The sequence below is a fragment of the Plutella xylostella genome, chromosome 20 (assembly GCF_932276165.1).
Source record: "Plutella xylostella chromosome 20, ilPluXylo3.1, whole genome shotgun sequence".
Taxonomy (NCBI): Eukaryota; Metazoa; Arthropoda; class Insecta; order Lepidoptera; family Plutellidae; genus Plutella; species Plutella xylostella.
Window position 1 is genome coordinate 3,775,642 of NC_064000.1, and position 22,170 is coordinate 3,797,811.

Genomic DNA, 22,170 nt, shown 5'->3' on the forward strand with positions numbered 1-22,170 from the left:
CCTTAATATTATAAATGTGTATGATTTTTTGTGTGTATGTTACGTTTTCACGTCAAAACAGCTGAACCGATTTTGGTGAAATTAGGATTTGAGACACATAGGATATAGGCTACTTTTTATCCCGAAAAATATCACATTACCACGGGATAACGTCGTGTAGTCCACGTAGGCGAGGCCGCGGGCGGAAGGCTAGTACTAATTATAAAACCTAGTAGGTACTCACCTTTGTTTAGAAGCTGAAGTTGTTCCAGAATGTCTTTTACTTCAGGTACTTGGCTTTTAGATAGAGCCAATTTGAAATTTTTTCTTTTTATTGTTGGGAATGTTTCAAATATTTTATTCCCTGACGATGGATATAAGAACTGTAAAACATCAGTAAGAAGCTCATGCCCACGTGGTGTTTTTAACACAGGGTATTTATTCATGTATGTTCCAATGGTAATTTCAGAAGTCTCTAATTCCTTCAATCTATTTTTGGCTGTTTTATGCCACTTATCTACCACTAAATGCCAGGGTACCGTACAGTTTTTGAGCCACTGGATATCTTCATCTGAACCACTTTCTGGAAAGATAAATTAACTAATAAAAAATCATAAAATATAGATTTCAAAATAATTTATAATTTAATGAGTTTTTATAGGTTGCAGGTGTATCTGTTTCATTTTTAGGTCAAATAGTTACTTAATGGCCGGTAATGATGTATGATGCAGAAACGTGGACACTGACGGTAGGACTGGTCCACCGATAGTCTCTCAGCGTGCTATGGAGAGAGCTATGCTTGGGGTTTCTCGATGGATTGTATCAGAAATGAGGTGGGCTGGTCATATATGCCAATGAACCGATAGCCGTTGGGGTAGACGAGTTCTCGAGTGGAGACCACGAACAGGCAAACGTAGCATGGGTCGTCCTCCGGTGGACGGATGACCTTAGGTAGGTGGCCGGTAGTGGCTGGATGAGGAAGGCCGAGGACAGAGTGTTATGGCGCTCCTTAGGAGAGGCTTATGTTTAGCAGTGGACGCTTATTGACTGATGATGATGATGATAGTTACTTTATTTAAAGAATTTATCTTACCGAACATATTTCTTCATAACAAGTTATATCCTGATCCTCACTGGTAGTAGTAGCTACCTGATCCTCTCTAATGCTAGTGGTACTACTATAATGATGTTGGAATCATTCAGTTGGGTTGAGGCAGTTGAGGTATTACTCGTATTATCAGTAAGAGGGTTTAGAAATTCACTCACACTCTGTATTTGTCTATGCTTGGGATTAAGCTTATCTACAAAAACCGGGGTCTGCAAAATAAAATGATCAGTAATTAAAATTACCTGTTATTTAAATAGGTAATACCCTTGAAAACAAACCAAATGAGCCTAAGCTTGAAGAGTTTACTAGTAACCATTGGAGATATCCGCCTTCCATCTCCTGGTGCTATCATCAGATCAGCTCGAAGGAACCAAGTTATTGTATTACTATCAGTATTAATAATAAATAAATATTAATATGTGGGGACATCTCACACACGGCCATCCGACCCCAAGCTAGGCAGAACCTGTGTTGGTGTCGGACAGCTGATATATCTACACAAATACATTGTTAATTGTAATTATTTATTTTGTTGATAGATAGATACTAAATATAAATATCAACACCCAAGACCCGAGTACAAACATCTGTCTTTAAACAAATATCTGCCCCAGCCGGGAATCGAACCCGGGACCATCGGCTCAGTAGTCAGGTCACTAACCACTACGCCATTCGGTCGTCAGTATTACATACATTTGCTAATTTTCAAATCGATTGAACTGTATATCTTGTCTAAATTCAACTTCTATGATTTGTTGTCATTAACTTACATACATAGTTACAGGTGAAGCTAATAAAAGCATGTTAAAAATAGGAGATACTTACAGGGCTGCTGCTGGTAAATATGTCTGGGCATTCCTCTGGGTTTGTTAATTTATTCCAGTTGTCCAAGTTTTTTACGAACTTGGCTCTGTCTCCAATTGGAGGGATTAGTTCTTTGATAAGACCACTGTCTAGCAAAGACAGTGTAGATAATGTTGTATGATTTTCTGAAAAAATATTAAAAATATCTGCTTAAAGATTATTATCACTCATGCAAGAAAATTTTTGACATAGGGGAAATCAAGTACATGGCTTGGTAACCTTGGTTTTAAAAAATAAGCCTATTGACTAGTTATCCATTTCGCCTGTTTTGGAGCTGAGCTGACACATTCGGTGTCCTGTGGTGCCAAACTGATCTAAGACGAGGTGACTAGGTCATAGAAAGTATCTAAGTACCTAACCTACCAATAATTTGACGCGTTTGAAATGCACTTTATGAACGCCAAAGGACCGGTTCTTTTGGCTTTCATAAAAAATGAATAGATAATGGAGTTGCCGTGGCCCACCCGTGGCCGAAAACAAACATCAATCAAATCACTAATATTAATGGTAGTGACTAGGTTGTGACTAGTCGTTTCACACTTTGGTAGTGTATGGGTAGTGACTAGTCGTGCCAAAGCATCTCCACACTGGGCTCGCTAGCTTGTGACTAGTCGTGCCAAAGCATCTCCACACTGGGCTCGCTAGGTTGTAACTAGGCGCGTAAACAGCCATTCGCTAGTCAACGAACCACTCAAATATGCTCCATATTGCAACACAATAAAGTTAAATTTGTATTGTAAGTATATGACATGAACTTGAACATGACACAAGTTGCTCTTTCTACTTTTAAGGTTATAATGGCGGTCATGGTAAACAAAGGTGTTGTTTTTTGTTGAAAAAATTTGAATTTATTTCAAAGAATGGAATTTGAGTCGCTTGAAGAACTGGACACGTTTATTGGACGTTTACGGAGCGAAAAGGTTAACTGACGCAGTAATTCCCAAATCCCAAACCAACACTCTGTTCCTGGTGCATACACAGGAAGAAAAAGAGACCTTGACCAGCCAAGGGTATGGTGAAGGAATGGGCTCACGCGTCCTAACCATACACGAAGCACAGGGATTGACGTACGAATCCGTTATTATCATAAGAACAAAAGATAAAATAAAGTTGCACGATAGCATACCTCACGCAGTAGTGGCGCTGTCGAGGCACACCACCGCCTGCACCTACTATGCGGATGACACCGAGGACGCTATCGGCAACCTCGCTAAAACGGCAATAACAGCGCCAAAGAAACGCATCCTCGAGTACAATCTAAAAATGGCAGTTAAGAATCGAGACGAAGAGGTCATTGCACTTTCTGGGGAAATGTTAAGAAGGCAAAACGGGGCGGAATAAAACATAAAATATAATTTTGGTTAAGAGCGCAACATATAGGTCAAATTGGGAAAATAATTTGTATAACTAACCTATTGATTATTATATCATAACTAACAATTAAAATAAGTTATCTTTAAGAACAGAGTCACACACTAACATCAGGCAAAACATGACCTATAACGACTGAGGGGCCGAGCCATTGCCAGGTGTCCAGGTGCCAAGTTCTCCGAAGACAGCTGGCATTGGCCTTGTCCTTGTTAAGTTTGTTGCCATTACTAATGTAAGTGTGACTCTGAAAACCATTAATTTAAAAAAAAAGGAAAAAAGGGAAGAAAAAAGAAAAAAAAAAAAAAAGTTTTCTTGTATAATGAGATACACGGCTGGGGGTTTTTAGTCGGTTAACGCCCGACACTACCTGGGTCCTCTTCCCAGGTGGCCATGTGGATTTTCCCCCAGCAGTGAAAAAAAAAGAAAAAAAAAGAGAAAAAAGAAAAAGAAAAAAAATAACAATATATATAGAATATATATAAATGAAACTTCCTTACCGAGTAGAAAGTAGATAAAAGAATTAAAAACTATCTCATAAAAATTACCACTCTTCAATAGGCACGGACATAAAGTCTGTGGAGTGATAATAATTTATTTAAAAAAAAAAAAAAAAAAAAACCTAGCGAGCCCAAAGTGGAGATGCTTTGGCACGACTGATGCATAAACAGAACAAGGTACTTAGCTATGAATACCTCCTCAAATTGTTATTGTAACATTATTATTTAAAATATTTTAAAACACGCTAGCAGAATAGCACGGATTAATACATACATTGTACCGTTTACTGTTTCCGGGGTGGTTTTTACTATAATATTCTTGTAAGGCAAAACCACTACATAAATAGTAAACCAAATTAAACACATATTATACGACACTTAGAACGATATGTACTGCTAACTATAATGTAGTTGTAATAAAAAGATTATTGTTTTGATTACAGACACACTCGTAGTCCACCGGTAACATTCTAAATCATTAAGCGGAACTAGATAATTTAGTGACGGTGAATCCCTGTTTCTTAGTACACACAATTCATTACTATACATACTAACATAATTATTGTTTAGGATGCAATAATTATTAATGTTTTAGTTCAATAATATTTTTTGTGACCTACATAAATGAAATAATATAATGAAACATACGATTAGTAAGAGTGAACAATTAGTCGTAGAGCTAACAAGGACCAAGTATTTCGAACTAGAAAAGTTGTAACCTAATTTAACTAATCGATTTAGTAGTTCTGTTTGTCACCAATTTCTCTGCGTGTATGAGGCATTATCCATCACTACAATTGATTGAGGAGGTAGGTTCGGTATTAGTTTTTCACTAAGCCACTTATTAAAGTTAGCCTTGTTCATGTCGTCGTGATAGGCGGCCGCTTGTGAATTAGATCTGAAGATCAGTTGAGCATTGGGTATGAAACCAATAGCACCACCAGCATGGACGATAATCCAACGAGGCCCTTTGAAGTCTGAGGATAACATGCCTTCTTCTTTTTCACTTTGCCAACATGTTGCGTGTATATATGTCTCGTCCAAATATACAACTGGGGGCTGGTTTCCGGGACGATTATTTCGCAGTTCTTCGAGGTATCTTTGACGCCAGTTGACTATCTACAGTTACCACATTAGACAAACTAAATCAAAACACCGTTTATCTTCACCCATCTAACAGAAAATGCAATATTTCTATCATCATTTAAATTAAACTTATTTTTAAGCTGTTGGCTCTTTATGTAAGACACTTTAGTTTTTTTTCCACAGTGCAAAAATATACTTTTTTCCTTTTTCATAAAAATTCAAATTAAAATCGTTCAATAGAAGCTGATGTTTGATTGCAATAGATTTGCAAATATTGACTCGACTAGCACAAGAACGAGCAATTTTTTTACCCATGCTATGCTTGGCCTCGAACCTCATTGTCCAAATGTGAATAATAGGCCCAAACTTTTCTAACATGCTTGGGTAATGTAAGAGAAAATGAAACTTAGGCTTCAAAGGCTCACCACTTAGTTCAAGGTATAGTTCGTTAAATTCCCTAATCAGACCCCTGAGTTGGTCACATGTATCACTGTATACTCTGTGTGATAATAATCTCTCCAATATAATGCGCAACAAAATATACAAATTCCAAACTTTATTTTCTCTAGGAATATAATAACCTACGAGAAGGCTAAAATATCGTACGAATGATAACATTTCTGAACCTGACATTTTTAATTTTATGGAAGATCCTTCAAAGGTAACAGCGGTACCCGTGGGCTTTGAACTGGAATCGGGACCGAAATCAAATGCTGAAATACGCTGCTGCACAGTATTCATATGGATTAATTTCATATCCTTAATAAAGTATGTTATGACAAAAGACATAACATATTTGCAACAACCCTCAAGCAGGTCGTGCAGCAAATCTACTGCAACATTTTTAAACAAATCGAAGTTCTCAAGATTCTGCCAAATACACCTCTCTTTAATACCAGTATTGAATGTTACACCCATTTCTAACATAATGTTCATAATTTGATTCATTTCTTAATAAACTACTGTCTTCCTCGCACATATTCTGAATTTGATTACGGTCTGCTCTACATATTCTGCATGGGTGGTTGGCAGAGAAGCTTTCTACAAAACCTAAAATCGAATTAAGGCCTAAATTGTCACCTGTTATAGCCCCAACACAAAATTTTACAATGCCATCAAAACTGTCTGTCTTCACATGTATTCCTGTTGTACATAAAAAGTTCAGCTGTTCAATAACTTTTTTGAATATTATTCTGTTTCCAAAATTGATTCTGTCTGTAGCGTGAAATATAGCTAATAAGAAAATATTATTTAATTTAGACACGTAGTTTGGAGGAAGACATGGACAACTAATATAAACAGCACCAAGTTTGTGTAAGCCTGCATGGCTCCCTAAAGGATTTCCTATCTCAAAGTCATCATAATACTGTATTAATGGTAACAATAATTCTTTACCATCGTTCGTAGCAAAACTGGCACTCATTTTAGACCATACAGAACCCTGAATTAAATTATGTACAGCACCTGAGGTTGAACTTATTAATGAATCTATGTAAGACAAAGTATCTTTTAGAACATCTGGTAGTGAAAAAAATCTTTCTAATACTAAGTTTAGTGCGATGACTTGCATAGTACAATCAGTAGGCATGTAACTAAGACCCATGCGAGCACGCTTCTGTTCCATGTGTTGACCTACAACAACTTCTATAGGTGAAATGTATGTACCTAAATTTGTGAAATGTTGCAAACGCTTATGTTCAGTCTGCAAATCTTTTGTTAAGTTTGTAACCATAGATAGTATCGAATTAAGTCTTGTGTTATTCGCTTTCTCCTTTGCTAGTCGTATAATTTTTTCCCTGAGCAACACTATGTTATTGAAAAAAGCTTCCGATTTTCCTTCATACAAAGTTTTAAAATCCTCCAACAGTAAGTGGTACCCAGCCGGACGCTTTAATTCATCGAAATATTCCTGAATCGTACCACTACTCAGGTAATTATGTTTCAGTCGATAATTTGACGTAAGCGTCCAGTTTTCTTGCACCATATGCCAGGGTTCTAAGGAGCTTTTCAGCCAATTTAACTGTTGTTTTAATCCATCATCTGCTTCTGTAAATAATATATTTTTATATTAATTAATAATGAGTACATAATAGTTCAATGTTTAAATGACCTAATGCCAATGGGAATGAGCGGGAAAATAATCATTTATTGTAATTTATGCATACTGTGTAAGAAAATGAAGGTGTCTATTTATACCTGGAAGTGATGTTCCTGGAAGTGTTACTAGAGGAGACACAGAAACTGTTGATGTTGAACTTATTGATGATGAGCGAGAGCGACTGCTGGCTTCTATTATACCACGCTCACGTAATTGTCTTCGTTTGTTGTATACGTAACGGAGCAGTTTCCCTGATGCATTGCGCGCAGTAGTATGCACTAACGGAGCCACATAAGGCGTTTAATACAATGCTGATGATTCTATTTCAAAAAGTTGTTGGATTTCCAGTGACCAATTTAATAGTTGTTTGTTGGATATTTGGCAATTAGGATCACTCTCAAACAGTGGCGTTATTAACAGTTTAACCAAGGTCAGTCAAACAGAGGTACTACTAAAAGACACTATTTTGATAAACTGAATCTCAGTATGCTAATGTATTTCCTAGAATATACATTACAAAAGGAAATATATGTTTAGTAATAATAAAAACACAAACACTAGTACCACAAAACAACGTCTGTAAGTAACACAAAAAGTTTAGTAATATTTACAGAGGTACTACTAAAAGACACTATTTTGTTAAACTTAAAATGACAAAAATGAAATTCGCGATATCTATTGTGTAATGTCTACACATATTTATTACTTATTTATACAAAACTGAATTTACAAAAGTCCGATTGTAACAGTAACAGTAAATTTGTTGTCGTGGGAATAACACCCATTTTAGTAACTTCAACACTATTTTTGTACTTATTTTCTCAGTGTACAGTCTGGGTATCAAACTGGATGATATTGTTTTCCTCGTTGGTAATTGATACGTTGGCAATATCATGGCATACATTTTCTTAAATTCTTCTTCAACAATACTGAACGCGTGACAGCCTTTAACTATGAATCTAACTAACTGTTCATCGAGCTGTTTTGATTTGCTAATTGGCAACGGCTTAGTAGACTTTGCGTAACATTCTATCCTCGACTGTTCTGATGTTGGTCTCGTAGCGACTACAGATGAAGTGAGACCAGAAGTTGAAGGTATCGTATTGATTGCACTATCATAAACTGTAGTGACGCTCGGACCGCTTATTTCTGAGGCGGTCAGCAGAGACGACGTCGTCGGTGTCTGCGGCGGCGGTGGCGGTGGCGGCAGCGGCGGAGTTCCTTCACTATGTTGTAGGTATTGGCTGGTCTATAGGAACAGTTCCATGAAGTTTTTTCATATGCCGTGTTAAATTTCCAGTACCACCTCCACTGTAACTAATAGTTTTGGAACAATAGTCACATTTTGCCTTATCTTTATTTAAAATCGAAAAATGTTTCCATATTGGGCTTTTCTTTTTAGCTAGATTAGACATTGTTCAATTCAAATTCACACCACCTCCAACAAGGTAAGGCAATACTTAAATCAGCTTTAACTCTACTTAACTAAGTCCAACTTTACGAATTAATAATCATTCACATGCACTCACGCACAAGGACTTAAATGCAGTTTTAATAAGTTATTAAGTATTACTGTATTAGGTTCTTATTATGTTAAATCCATAAAAAAACTCAAACAATCACAAATTTAAAGGTGATGAATAAATCATAAATCATAAATAAATCATGAATAAATCAAAGGTGATGAATAATATGACCATAAATGGCGCGAAATTATTAAAAAACAAAAATTTAAAAAGTATATTTATTTTTTTGGTAGATTTTTCCTTTAAAAAAAGGCAAAGGGCATTGTTTCATACTGCCTGGAAAAATGTATAATTAGAAGGTACAAATTATAACTTGACAACTTAAAGGTAAGTTTGGTTGTATAATTAAGCGTTAATTAAGAAGTGTATTCAATAAAAGGAATTAAGTACCTACCTGTTAATTCTGTAATATTATAAGAAAGAATTATCATTTATTACTATTACCAGGCTGCTAAACCTCATTAAATACTTGTGCTTTAGGTCTGTGTTGCGCCTGTATCGTATTCTTTTCTTTACAACTACCTATACTCCCAGGCGCTCCTATACTCATCAGGTAGGGTAGCCTGGGTAAGGTTGAAACAATGTCAATAATATCGTCCACAATGTTGCCGTTTATAAGCCGAGCGATGATGAAGATAGATATCTTATATAAGAGAGCGTGTTTCTACCTACCAAAAGGCATTGCCGTTTTATTACCAGCTACGTTATTTTTTTAGTAAAACCAAATCGAAATAAAAAAAGAATTTGTTTCAACCGTCCCCATACCAGGGACGGTTGAAACAGTGACTGGGGTCAGTTGAAACATATGCAAATGATACAAAAATAATACATTTGAACAAGTTTTAATCATCATTTATTGTAATTCTTAATAATTATAGCATTTTAACATCACAGTCTTCAATGTTTAAATAAACTTAACGATAACTTTAATCACAGTCTTCAATGTTTTAATAAACTTAACGATAACTTTAATCAGCCTTAACCTAACGTTCTCAGTGACAATATTAAAACTAAATAATAAAAAAAAACGTAGTTAACAAAAGCAACAGAACTAATAACACTTTTCAATTAAAATTAACCAAACAAAAATTCTCCGCAGCTGTCCGCAATGAATATCCTGCTTTTACCTCTTCATAAGCGTTTTTGTACTGCAACAAGTCGATCTGCGCCCTCAAAGTCTTCCTTACACGTACTCTCGGCATCTAAAAAATAAGAAAGTAATATGAACTCATTGTTTCAACCGTACCCACAAATATCGTTTCAACCGTACCCAACCACTCATTTTTTACTAAAACGAGCACACCTCCAAAACAAAATAACCTACACAACAACAAATTAGTGTTTCCGAACCCATAAAGTCTAGCAACAAAGTAGTAAAACACAAATGCTAATATCAACGAAACAATTGGAAATAGAAAACAAAACAAAACACTTACTTTTGTCGAAAAAAATACAATGAGGCCACCTACACACGTGCACGGCGCGCGAAATGCGACGAAGCACTGTGATTCATCTCTGGACTCGCAAGCCGCGTCCCTCTCCCCTTGGACCCCTCGTCGTACCGCCCATAGTTTAGGAATTATTAGAGTTGTTTCAACCGTACCCTGTTTTAACCGTACCCAGGCTACCCTACTAAATTAAGTTTATTCTTAAATCATTATTTCGATTAAAATCTTTGTTCTTGCACCTTAAAACTAAAATAACAGTGGTATGCATAATATATTCATACATAAAATATATTTATTTATTTCATTATAAATTCATAGAAATGTCATGTATCAATAAAAGTGTATAATAGAAACTTAGAACTAACATTTGGTAAGGCACAGCAGAATCTTAGGGTAAATCTAGCTAGTCACTAACAGATTGGAAGGTCAGTCTTTGCCAAAGGAGAAGGAGTGTTTCTCTATGAGAAACTTTTCCGCAGCCTTTCTAGCCTCCTTCCAAACATTGGTGAATTCATAAGTCCCCTTTCCTGACACAACAATGATTTTCAACCTCGTGCTCCATTGGACTCTCTCGTCCTCCGAAAACAGAGTTGAATTCCACGCATTCATCTGATAAACTTGTGTGGTTTCGGCCTTCTCACTCTCCTTCATCGCTTTCCAATCTTTTTTCCCACGATTGATCGTTTCCGAGAGGAGCAGATTAGGCACAAAAAAGACTGACAACATGGCCTCAGAATCTGGGTGTTGTTGCGGAAGGAAACACGCCAGTGAGGACTGGCGAGCTATGGCCGGGTACTCTGCATAGCTGGTCAGCCTTCTGATCACTTCCAAGGAAACAGCGCCCGGCATATCTGGAGCTGCATCCAGTAATAGAGCGGTAATTTCAGGGAAGGCGATTTTTATTCTCGAGAGGGTGACATGAGTCGTTTTCCCCGCCGCTGAGTTCTTCACATCTGAGTTCTAGGGTCATGCCATCAATGGTTATTGGACACGGGAGAACGTGGCTATTATACATAACCTTATTAATCTTCACTTAAATAATGATCCTTTCCACGCCAAGCGTTCTAAAAAATGTCCAACAGGAATTTTATGGTCAGTGAGCATCATATTTGTAGTCTTTATCAATTTGTCACGATAAATGGTTTCCTTTGATCTTTTTTGTTGTAAACCACCCTTCATTTTTATTACGTTTAATTTGGAGTCCCTTTGTAAAATTTTTTTTTCGTTTCCGAACGTTTTCCGCGCAATACTGAGACACTTGCAATGTCAAGTGGGAGCGATGCCCATCTACTAAAAGAATAACGGGCTTTTGTATATTGTTCGCCTTTAGCCATGGGTCAAAGATATTAGCGATGTACTCGTAATATAATGATCCGTTCATCCACCCTGACGGAGACTTACCTATGCTCCAATCATCCGGAACATTTACTGCGATATCTCTCGAAATTCGAACCATTGGGTAGACAATCATCGGGGAAACTATTTGACCAGCAGCATTTATAGTCAACATGACTGTCAGTTGTTCTTTTTCTTTCCCGGACTTAATTTCGTAGAAATTTTTCATATTGGTTGGCCCTATTACCTTGCCTGACTCTGGGCAAGTCTGGAATCCCGATTCATCAGCACAGCATTAAAAATGCGTTTCGGGTCTTCAATGACGTCGAGTGCATTTTCTTCGATTAAATACTCTTTGAGTGATTAATGCCATTGTTTTAAGTCCTCTGTGGAGACTAGTGCACGTGATGTAGATATCCCTTCTGCTTTCTTTTCATTAATTTCCGGATGGCGATCATAGAATAAAGCAACCCACTTCTTGCCGGGCATATTGTTTTTGAATGGCGTTACTCTTTTATCATCATCTCGAATTTTTTTCACGGTTTCAAGCAATGTTCGTCTGCTTATGGGTATGGTATGGTCCCTTTTTTGCATTAGCAATTATATATATTTCACTAGTAGATCCTCTTCGTTTGTAGTGAAGTATGTGGAGGGTCCCATTTTTCTTTGTAATGGAACCCTCCCTTTAAGTTTGTTTATCAAAGTGCTATGTGGCACCCCAAAATGTCTAGCTGCTTCTCTGATTTTGAATCGTTTTTCTTTTACTGCCATTATTGCAGCTTGCATATCTGAATCGGGGTACTTCAAAATTTTCGATATGGATGAGTAGTTTTTCTCTTACCTGTAATAAAGGCAAGCAGCCAAAAGTAAGTATTGCAGCTTCGAGTTATTATTTAAAGGCATCGCTAAAGCTTGATTACTAATTCCCCAGTGTATCCGCAATAATTGTCTTCAGTTTTCAGGCTCTTAAAATTCGAGTCTTTAATTTTGGTTTGCACTCTTGCCAAAATTAGTGATGGCCACAGTTTTTTTGAACATTTTGTCTTTAGTTTTTTTTATGTTTGTTTGATGATGGTCCGTTTGTGGCATCAAATAGGCGATGCAACTGTTCTACAACTTATGCTATTTGTACAATTGAGAAACTTTCTTTTTTATTTTCAAGACTTTCAGCTTGTAATTTTAGGGCTGCAGCCACCGTGTTATTTGGGCAGCCAACTTCACCCTCATTTTCGACCTATACTTTGGAGCCACGTGTAATTTTACTGAAGTGTAAGGTCGTTCGGTTCTTTTCCTCTAGATTCATTAGATTTTACCATTAAGCAATTTTTCTTTTTTAAAATTTTATTATATTGAAAAAAAAATGTTTTTTTTATGGCTTGCCCTCAATTATTGTTCAGGCATTTTCTAATAGATGCTTTTACTGGCCGAAAGACGGCTACATCTGCTGGATTCGGGTGGCATTTAGGTACAACGCTATAAGTTATATTTGTAGCTCGGAACATCTACCACTTTTTGAGGGATTCTCTGGTACTTATACGACCATTGGAGGACAACTTTGACCGGCAGCTAAAAATGTGAACATTACTGTCATTTTTATTTTAGAGGAACTCGTTAAACGCAATGAACGTTATTTTGGGCTTTGACTGCCAAACTTTTCCTGTTTTGGGACATAATTTAGCCCACTCTCGTCGACATTAAATATGCGCCTTGGAAAGTAAAAAAATATAATTTTATTTCTTCATAATATTCACGGATTTCGGAAAACCATTTGCGAATATCTGCTTCTGTCACACAGGCACTAGAGATTGTTACGCCTTCACTCGTCCTTGTGCCAATGGATGGATGCCGCTTCAGAAATCCCCTAACCCAACTTTCTCTAGTGCACAAGATTTTCGAACCTACGTTACATCACCACTGCCCTACTCAAAGTACCTCTATAGAAACTAAACAATTATGTATATATCTAGATTTAGGTTTCCTCTCACGATGGTTTCATTCACCGATGCTAAGTTCATTCGACCAGTGCACGTCGCCTTCGTGTGGCCCTTCCCAGATACAAGTCTTGAGTAACGTCTCTCGGTCTGTCAACAGGCAAAGCGGCACCAGCCACAACTTCGGAGCCCTGATTGTCAACTACCTACGGAAGTGGGACCAGAAATTCGATGGCGATGTTGTACAAAACTGCACATGCTGTTATTCTATTCTATTCAGAGAGGAGGCCTTTTGAACATATCCCCTTAAATTCAGCTCAGCCAGCCTAGCTCCCGAGTAAACTGGTCCAGCAAGCCTGGGTGTTGCAATAGCTGAGATGGGTGGTCTGTTGGTCCAAAGATAGATAATCTCGTCTCTGTTGTAGATGGCTAAGCTAACAGAATATGTTCAATCGTCTTATCCACTTCCTTACATGTCCTACATATATATTTATATATACAGGGTGACTTTGCAATCACTAACGAAATTTTAATATAACATTCCTTGGTTTAAAAATATAACATACGTGTTTTTTCTTTCAGTACCTTTCAGTACTAAAATTATAAGATACTAGAGTGATGATGCCCAGATACCATCACTGAAAGTGGCATTGTTTTGCATCGCAGTATAAACCGTGATCACCGTCATGACCGTGTGCATCCACCCACGCCACACACACAGCGATGCGGTTCGCAAATGTTGCAGCCCAAACGAAGCGCAACCGCAACGCGTAGGGAATCGTTGTCTAACAATGTCCCTAGTTGGGGTGAGGGCAACGCATGAAGCCCAAACCAGAATCGTGCTCAGCAGCTGCTCACAGTCGCGCGAGCTCAGATCCCTTACTCTGGCCGATGAGCGCGTCAAGAGTAATCTTGCAAATCGGCTCAAGCGCTGACACTCCGGCTGCTGTGGCACATCGCTGCCAGGACATTGAGCCCTCCACAAATCCAAAGCCTCCTCCGCATAAGGGATCTTAAACTCGTCCCCATTTACATTCAAAATGCGAGCGACGAGATCAATCACCCCGTAGGAAGAGGCCAAGAAAGCGGGGAGCTCGGTACCGCTCGGTAGCGGCAACCGCCGTACGCCTAACCCACCGTGCCTGATTGGGAGCGCCGCTTGATGCCACTGAGGAGGCGTCATCTCAATGTTGATGATCTCCAGGAGCTCCTTTAAAGCATTGTCAGTCCTGTCCAAATAAACCACCCCAGGAGCACTGACTCCAGTGAAACACGCATCTCTTGTGACGCTCCGCCAGCGCAAGAGAATATCTCGCATTTTCGTGAGTTCAAGCGGAGTCCCTTGAATCAGATCACCAAGCCCTTGCACCAGCAAGGGCTTGGTGATCTGACCCGCCAGTGCTCGCGTCAAATTTCGTGACACAAACAGTCGCATGTGGGTCTTTTAGACCCAAAAGTAAATTGCTCTATTTTCTCGAAACAAAAGAAAATTTAGATATTATTGTACATTAAACGTAAGGTTAGTAATAAAACTATATTCAAATCCAAAAAAAATGAATTTATGAATAAAAAAATATGTTTAGACGTTTCAAAAGTAGTATGCTTTTTTTTTTTTTTTAAGAAATTGTTATCGCTCCACAGACTTTATGTCCGTGCCTTTTGAAGAGTGGTAATTTTTATGAGATAGTTTTTAATTCTTTTATCTACTTTCTACTCGGTAAAGAAGTTTCATTTATATATATATATATATATATTCTATCTTTTATATATATATTGTTCTTTTTTTTTCTTTTTCTTTTTTCCCTTTTTTTTTTTCCACTGCTGGGGGAAAATCCACATGGACACCTGGGAAGAGGACCCAGGTAGTGTCGGGCGTTAACCGACTAAAAACCCCCAGCCGTGTATCTCATTATACAAGATTTTTTTTTTCTTTTTTTTTTTTTAATTAATGGTTTTCAGAGTCACACTTACATTAGTAATGGCAACAAACTTAACAAGGACAGGGCCAATGCCAGCTGTCTTCGGAGAACTTAGTAGACACCTGGCAATGGCTCGGCCCCTCAGTCGTTATAGGTCATGTTTTGCCTGATGTTAGTGTGTGACTCTGTTCTTAAAGATAACTTATTTTAGTTGTTAGTTATGATATAATAATCAATAGGTTTGTTATATAAATTATTTTCCCAATTTGACCTATATTTTGCGCTCTTAACCAAAATTATATTTTATGTTTTATTCCGCCCCGTTTTGCCTTCTTAACATTTCCCCAGAAAGTGCAATGACCTCTTCGTCTCGATTCTTAACTGCCATTTTTAGATTGTACTCGAGGATGCGTTTCTTTGGCGCTGTTATTGCCGTTTTAGCGAGGTTGCCGATAGCGTCCTCGGTGTCATCCGCATAGTAGGTGCAGGCGGTGGTGTGCCTCGACAGCGCCACTACTGCGTGAGGTATGCTATCGTGCAACTTTATTTTATCTTTTGTTCTTATGATAATAACGGATTCGTACGTCAATCCCTGTGCTTCGTGTATGGTTAGGACGCGTGAGCCCATTCCTTCACCATACCCTTGGCTGGTCAAGGTCTCTTTTTCTTCCTGTGTATGCACCAGGAACAGAGTGTTGGTTTGGGATTTGGGAATTACTGCGTCTGTTAACCTTTTCAGCTGCAGGGATTGGATGCGCGCTGTGGCTGCGTATATGCCTGAGTATACTTCCTTTAGGGCGTATGCAACATCCATGGGGTTTCTGTATGAGCACAACAGCTCCTGGGTGATGTTTGCTACCAGTGTTGGGCGATTGTACCTAAGCTCGAATAGGTTCTCTCTGTCGATATATGGTAGCTGATTGATGTCTCCGATCAGAGCAATATCACAGGCACGAGACAGGTGGGCGGCCATTACGATTGCCCCGAAATGGTTCATCAGGGCTTCGTCAATTATCAGGCGTTGGCAACCGACATGTTCTCTAAAGCCGTTTACCAGGACTGATGCCACTACAAAGTAGTATGCTTCATGTTCTTATTTATCTACATAAAACATAAATTACAGCTTATTTTTATTAATTTTATATTTATCAATAAAAAAAACTTAGTTTTATCTAAATTAATAACCATTCTTCTAAAAAATCTTTTTATATAAAAAAATAATCAACAATCAGCTTTCAAAGTTAACATAAATTTACATGTAAAATTACTTCTTCCTTGTATTGATTAAGTATATAATTAGGTATTTTCTTCGGTATTTTCACATATTCGAATTACAATTAATTCATAAAAATGCAGTGTGATCTCTACAATGATCGTCTAAAAGGTTACGTGACATTTCTGAAAAGAAAAAATAATAAAATAAAAAAAATATCAAAAAAATAATACTGACACAAAGCGTCCCTTTGGGTCGAAAAGACCCATACTCACTTTGAATGTCCGTCCTGTCCAAGTGCCGCGGGCAATCTGGTCGGGGCGCTGAGTGCGGTTAGCCTATATGGTAACTTAAAGGTACTAGGCACGCCAATTAGTAATATCGAATATTTTAAAAGTTATCGACATATAAATAGAGTGCTGGGTCTTTTCGACCCACGCGCGACTATCCGCGGGTTAAGTCCTCCACGACTATTAGATAGGTTATACTAGGTACCTACTAATTATTTAATTCTAAAAGCATTTTAACAAGTTATAATAGATCAATTAATACTTCTTACGCACTCGGTATAAATAATTTTTAAGGGAGCGAAAACTTGGTATTTCATCATGATGATTTGGGTTCTTATTTCTTAACTTTTCCAATGATGATTCACAGATGTTCTGAACCGGCCTTAAATTTTCGCAAACTTCTTTAATTCTGTTTTAGCTTTTTAAATATTTAAAGCAACAATATATATTTCGAAAATAAGCGGTGTTTCTCGCAAAACGCTTTTCCTTCTTCTATCTAATGTGACTGATGCAGTGGGTTACTTACGTAAATTCTAAAGCCGTTTGGACGATATTTGATTCACCGAACACGTTTCATCTATGTCACTACTGTACGAAGTTTTATTGCACCGAAGTTACTTCATCGAATTTTATTAATCGAATTCTGTTTGCTGCAAGTAAGTTTACATCTAATATTAAGGGCCACTTGCAGAAACATATTAAATCTAGATTTAGTGTTCAATCTCGATTTAGTGACAAATTTTATATGGACTGACGTTTCTAAAATCGAGATTTGACACTAAATCTAGATTTAAATGTTTGTGCAAGTGGCCCTAAGAACAACATGTTATCTATTTTTTACAACCATAGAGAATCACGTAGAACGGATAAAAATGAGCTAAGATAGGCAATATAAAATCAAACAGGAGAAAATTGATTTATTCAGACCGTATAATCGTTTATTTTGTTTGTTTATTCACGTTTAATACAAAAAAAGGAAATATAGATAATATGCTTTCGGTTTTGGTCTCATACAAGCTTTCGGTTTTGGTCTCATACAAAATCGTTAACCCGGCTCAAGGGGCATCAGAGTCACATTCTCTGATGCACACTTGAGTAAATCTTCTCCGGCGCGTCCACGCCGCGGGGGTGGGCATTGACTGTTCTAGTAGATTCGGGACAGTTCAATGGCCGAGTTCGGAGAAGGACCCAGTGCTGCGGGGAATAACGTGGTCCCCTACCTAGGGTTACAGGTGAAGACCTTAACGGCGGTGAAGGCGTAGATCTAGTAGATTGGTTCGGCGACATCGGCGGAGGAGGCAAGCTCAGCTGTGGAGCGTTATATATCAGCCTGGTGCTAGGCAGCAGTAGGACCAGTACGATGTTAAGGCCGGCGACGGGCTCAGCATTGAAACTTATCGGCGGAGCTAGGACAGCGGTACGGCGGTAAGCTGCGATGACGGAAGGCAACGGGATACCACCGTCATAATTTTTCCCTAGTTGATCAGCTCTGATCACAAATCATGGATAGTACAAACACTGCCACGGCCCTGAGTCTCCGGCGTCCCTTAAATGGGACAAGGGTGCGAAGAATCTCCGGAGGGTACGATAAACAAAATCATACGACCAGGCTAGGAACATGGAACGTGAGAAGCCTTAAACAGCATGGGAAACTACATAATGTCATCAAGGAAATGAGACGCTTGGACATCGGAGTTTTGGGTATAAGTGATACTAAATGGCCAGGGAAAGACCGGTACACAACCACAGAGGGCGAAGTGCTGTACTACTCTGGTAAGGATAACGCATCTACTGAACCTTACGGGGTGGCAGTCCTGCTTTCAAAAGAAACTGCTAAGTCTGTTCGCAGTTTTATACCGCATTCCAATAGAAGTATGCTTGTGTGTCTCGAAGCCAAACCACAGAACATAAACATAATTCAAGTGTATGCCCCGACAGCTGAGCGGCCACAGGAAGAGCTGGATGAATTCTATGCGGAAGTAAGGACACTTTTACAATACACGAAAAAACATGACATTAACATAATAATGGGGGATCTTAACGCAAAGGTGGGTTCAGGGGAGGTACCTGGAGTGATCGGAGCGTATGGACTTGGGGTAAGAAATGAGCGCGGGGAACAGCTCATTGAGTTCTGCCAAGAGCACGACCTCGTAGTCACGAATACCCTGTTCAAACATCACCCAAGGAGACTCTATACATGGACATCACCGATGCACACACCAGATCACATAGTTCGTAACCAGATAGACTATATAGCGATAAATAGTCGATATAAAAACTCGATTAAAAGTGCTCAAACCTATCCTGGTGCTGATATCAACTCTGACCATAATCCGGTTGTTGTCAAAATGTCGTGTAATTTAAAACAACTTAAAAAGACGAAAGTTATCTGTCGCCCGGACATCCGTAGCATAAGAGATCCGGATAAAAGAGTGAAAGTCTCCAATGCTATAAACCGCTGGGCCAGTAATAATATAAATACTACAGCATCTGTGGAGGAAGTGAATGTTGGTCTGATACAAACTATCGCCGATATTAATAAAACTATTTTGGGTCCGACACAGAACAATAAACGGCAACAATGGATGAAAGATGAAATCTTAGACCTCATGGAAAAACGCCGGCTGTATAAACAATCAGATTTAAGTAGGTACAAGACTCTGAACAAATTAATAAGGAGGAAAATTCGTACAGCTCGGTCTAAATTCTATGAGAACAAATGTGAAAGGTTGGAAGAACTCAGCATCAAACACGATAGCTTTAACCTTCACAAAGAGATTAAAGAGATGGCTGGTTTGCGGAAAAGGACTAATCCAAATACGTTGGTGGATAGTAGTGGCAATCTTCTGATAGACAAAGAGAGCAAGAAATCCACATGGAAACTCTACGTTGAAAACATGTTTGCCGATGTTACTAGAGGAAACGCAACGACACAATGCGAAGATACTGGACCCCCAATATTGAGAGCAGAGGTATTAAAAGCCCTGAAAAGGGCGAAGACCGGTAAATCTCCGGGGCCAGATCAAATCCATGTGGAGATTCTACAATTAATAGAGGAACACCTTGTCGATGCAGTTACCAACTTCTTCAACTGTATTTATGAAACTGGGGCCATGCCAAAGGATTGGTTAGTGTCAACGTTTGTTACTCTCCCGAAGAAACCAACAGCTAAGAAATGCACAGAATACCGCACAATCAGTCTAATGAGTCAGGTACTGAAACTCTTCCTCTCAATTATTCATGAGCGGATTAGAGTCAAGTGCGATGCAGAAATATCTGAGAGTCAGTTTGGATTCAGATCTGGACTAGGAACCAGAGAAGCTCTGTTCTCGTTGAATGTACTTGTCCAGAAATGTAGAGACCTCCAGAACGACGTCATCATATGTTTTGTTGACTACGAAAAAGCCTTTGACCGTGTTAAACACGAGGTACTGATGCGTCGTTTGCAGGAAATCGGAATTGATAGCAGGGACATGAGGATAATACAGAACCTATACTGGAACCAAACCAGCACTGTGAGAGTGGACGGTGACGAAACCGATCTTATAGCGATATGTCGTGGAGTGAGACAGGGATGCATTCTGTCCCCGCTCCTGTTTAATCTGTACTCAGAAGCTGTCATCTGCGAAGCACTGGAAGAGAAAGAGTCGGGTGTCAAAATCAATGGGCAAGTAATAAACAACTTGAGATACGCCGATGACACCGCTCTTATAGCATCCTCACCAGAAGATCTTCAGAGGATAGTTGATAGTGTTTATGAGTGCAGTCAAAAAGCGGGGCTATCAATGAACCTGACTAAAACGAAGGTTATGGTGGTTTCTAGAAGAGAACACTTCAACCCAACAATCTCGATAGCAGGAACTAATTTGGAGAGAGTGACTAAGTACAAGTACCTAGGCACATGGGTGACTGAAGCATGGGAATCTGAACCTGAGATAAAGACCCGAATTGAAATCGCTCGTGCGTCCTTTACCAAAATGAAAAAGGTGCTCTGTAACAAGGACGTAAATATTCATCTCCGAATTAGACTGCTTCAATGCTACATCTGGCCAGTAGTTATGTACGGTTGCGAAGCCTGGACCCTAAAGGAGACAGCCTGCAAAAAACTGGACGCCTTTGAAATGTGGTGTTTCCGAAGAATGCTGAGGATAAGTTGGGTCCATAAAGTGACGAACGAAGAAGTTCTGCGACGCGTCGGAAGATCCCGAGAACTCACCTTGACCATAAAACAGAAGAAGACAAGCTATCTAGGACATGTGCTCAGACACGATCGATACCGACTTCTTCAGGTCATTATGATGGGCAAGGTAGAGGGGAAAAGACGTGTGGGCAGAAGGAGAAAATCGTGGCTCCGCAATATAAGAGAATGGACGGGAGTGGCCAGCGTGGAACAGCTGATGCGCTTGGCGAAGAATAGAGAGGAGTATGCAGAGCTGACCGCCAACCTCCAGTAGTGGAGAGGCACCAGAAGAAGAAGAAGATAATATTGATTACAATAACATTTAATTAACATTATCTTACTATGTAGATGTCATGTTTACATATTGATAATAAATTATTGAAAAGTATAAGTAACAGTATTGATAAATTATAATAAATAACTACAGTTCAATATGATTGGCTAAGCTTCGCAAAAATGTTATCACTTCCATGTTGCTGCGGTTCAACAGAAGCTACACTATCCAGCGAGATCAGTGTGGCACATCAGACGAAAACAATTACGACATCAATATCTACATTGACGGAGCCAAGAACAAGAAGGGCAGCGGTGGAGGTGTCTTCTGCCCGGAACTTAATTTACAATACTCTGTCAGCTTCGGGAACAAAGCTACTGTTTTTCAGGCAGATGCTGCCAGCCTACTTGACGGAGCTACACAAATAAAAGACACAAAAAATAGCAATATCTGCTTCTACACAGACAGTATGGCTATTTTAGGTGCCTTAGGCAGAACTGTAACAAAATCTAAATTAATTTTAGAATGTCACAGAACACTGGAAAACCTAATAGTCCAGTCAAGGAATGAGGTGTAGAGTGCGTGAGCAGGTAACTAAGCGATTCCTTCAGAAACTTGTTCAGGGGGCTTAGGTTGTTAACATACCAAAAGTCCTGACTCCTAGGTGATGAGCGGGGGGGAGGAGGGGGGGGATAAAGGTACGAATTTTTGGGTTTTTGCTTATATCTCAAAAACGGTGCATTGGAGACAAATATTATGAACTAATAAAATGGAGCTCTTTAAAATTATCTAAAACTTTTATATCATATGTTTTTTTATAATTCCTAACCGTTTTCGAGCTATTACCCTCGGAAAAAATGAAATTTACAAGAAAAATGTATTCATGTCAAAAAAATTATAAACATTGCATCATATTGTCTTAACCTATTCATAAACGAAAAAAATGCAGAGGAAAGAAGTTGTAGATTTTTTTATTCCCTTTTAGAATATATTACATATGCTGGTCAATGTCCAACCCGCCTAAAGTTAGAGCTATTTTAAACTTGCATTT

At 38.6% G+C, this 22,170-nt stretch overlaps 2 long non-coding RNA genes across 2 annotated transcripts; both read right to left on the reverse strand.

The window, feature by feature from the left end:
* Positions 1 to 339: 339 nt before the first annotated feature.
* On the reverse strand, positions 340 to 2,229 carry LOC125490107. Its single transcript, XR_007267450.1, has 2 exons — positions 1,913 to 2,229; positions 340 to 1,296 (listed from the first exon to the last, which is right to left on the reverse strand). It is a non-coding gene; the product is annotated as an uncharacterized LOC125490107 (long non-coding RNA).
* Positions 2,230 to 9,244: 7,015 nt separating this feature from the next.
* LOC119693373 lies at positions 9,245 to 10,165 on the reverse strand. The gene is made up of 2 exons (XR_007267444.1): positions 9,966 to 10,165; positions 9,245 to 9,731 (listed from the first exon to the last, which is right to left on the reverse strand). It is a non-coding gene; the product is annotated as an uncharacterized LOC119693373 (long non-coding RNA).
* Between the last annotated feature and the right edge of the window lie 12,005 nt (positions 10,166 to 22,170).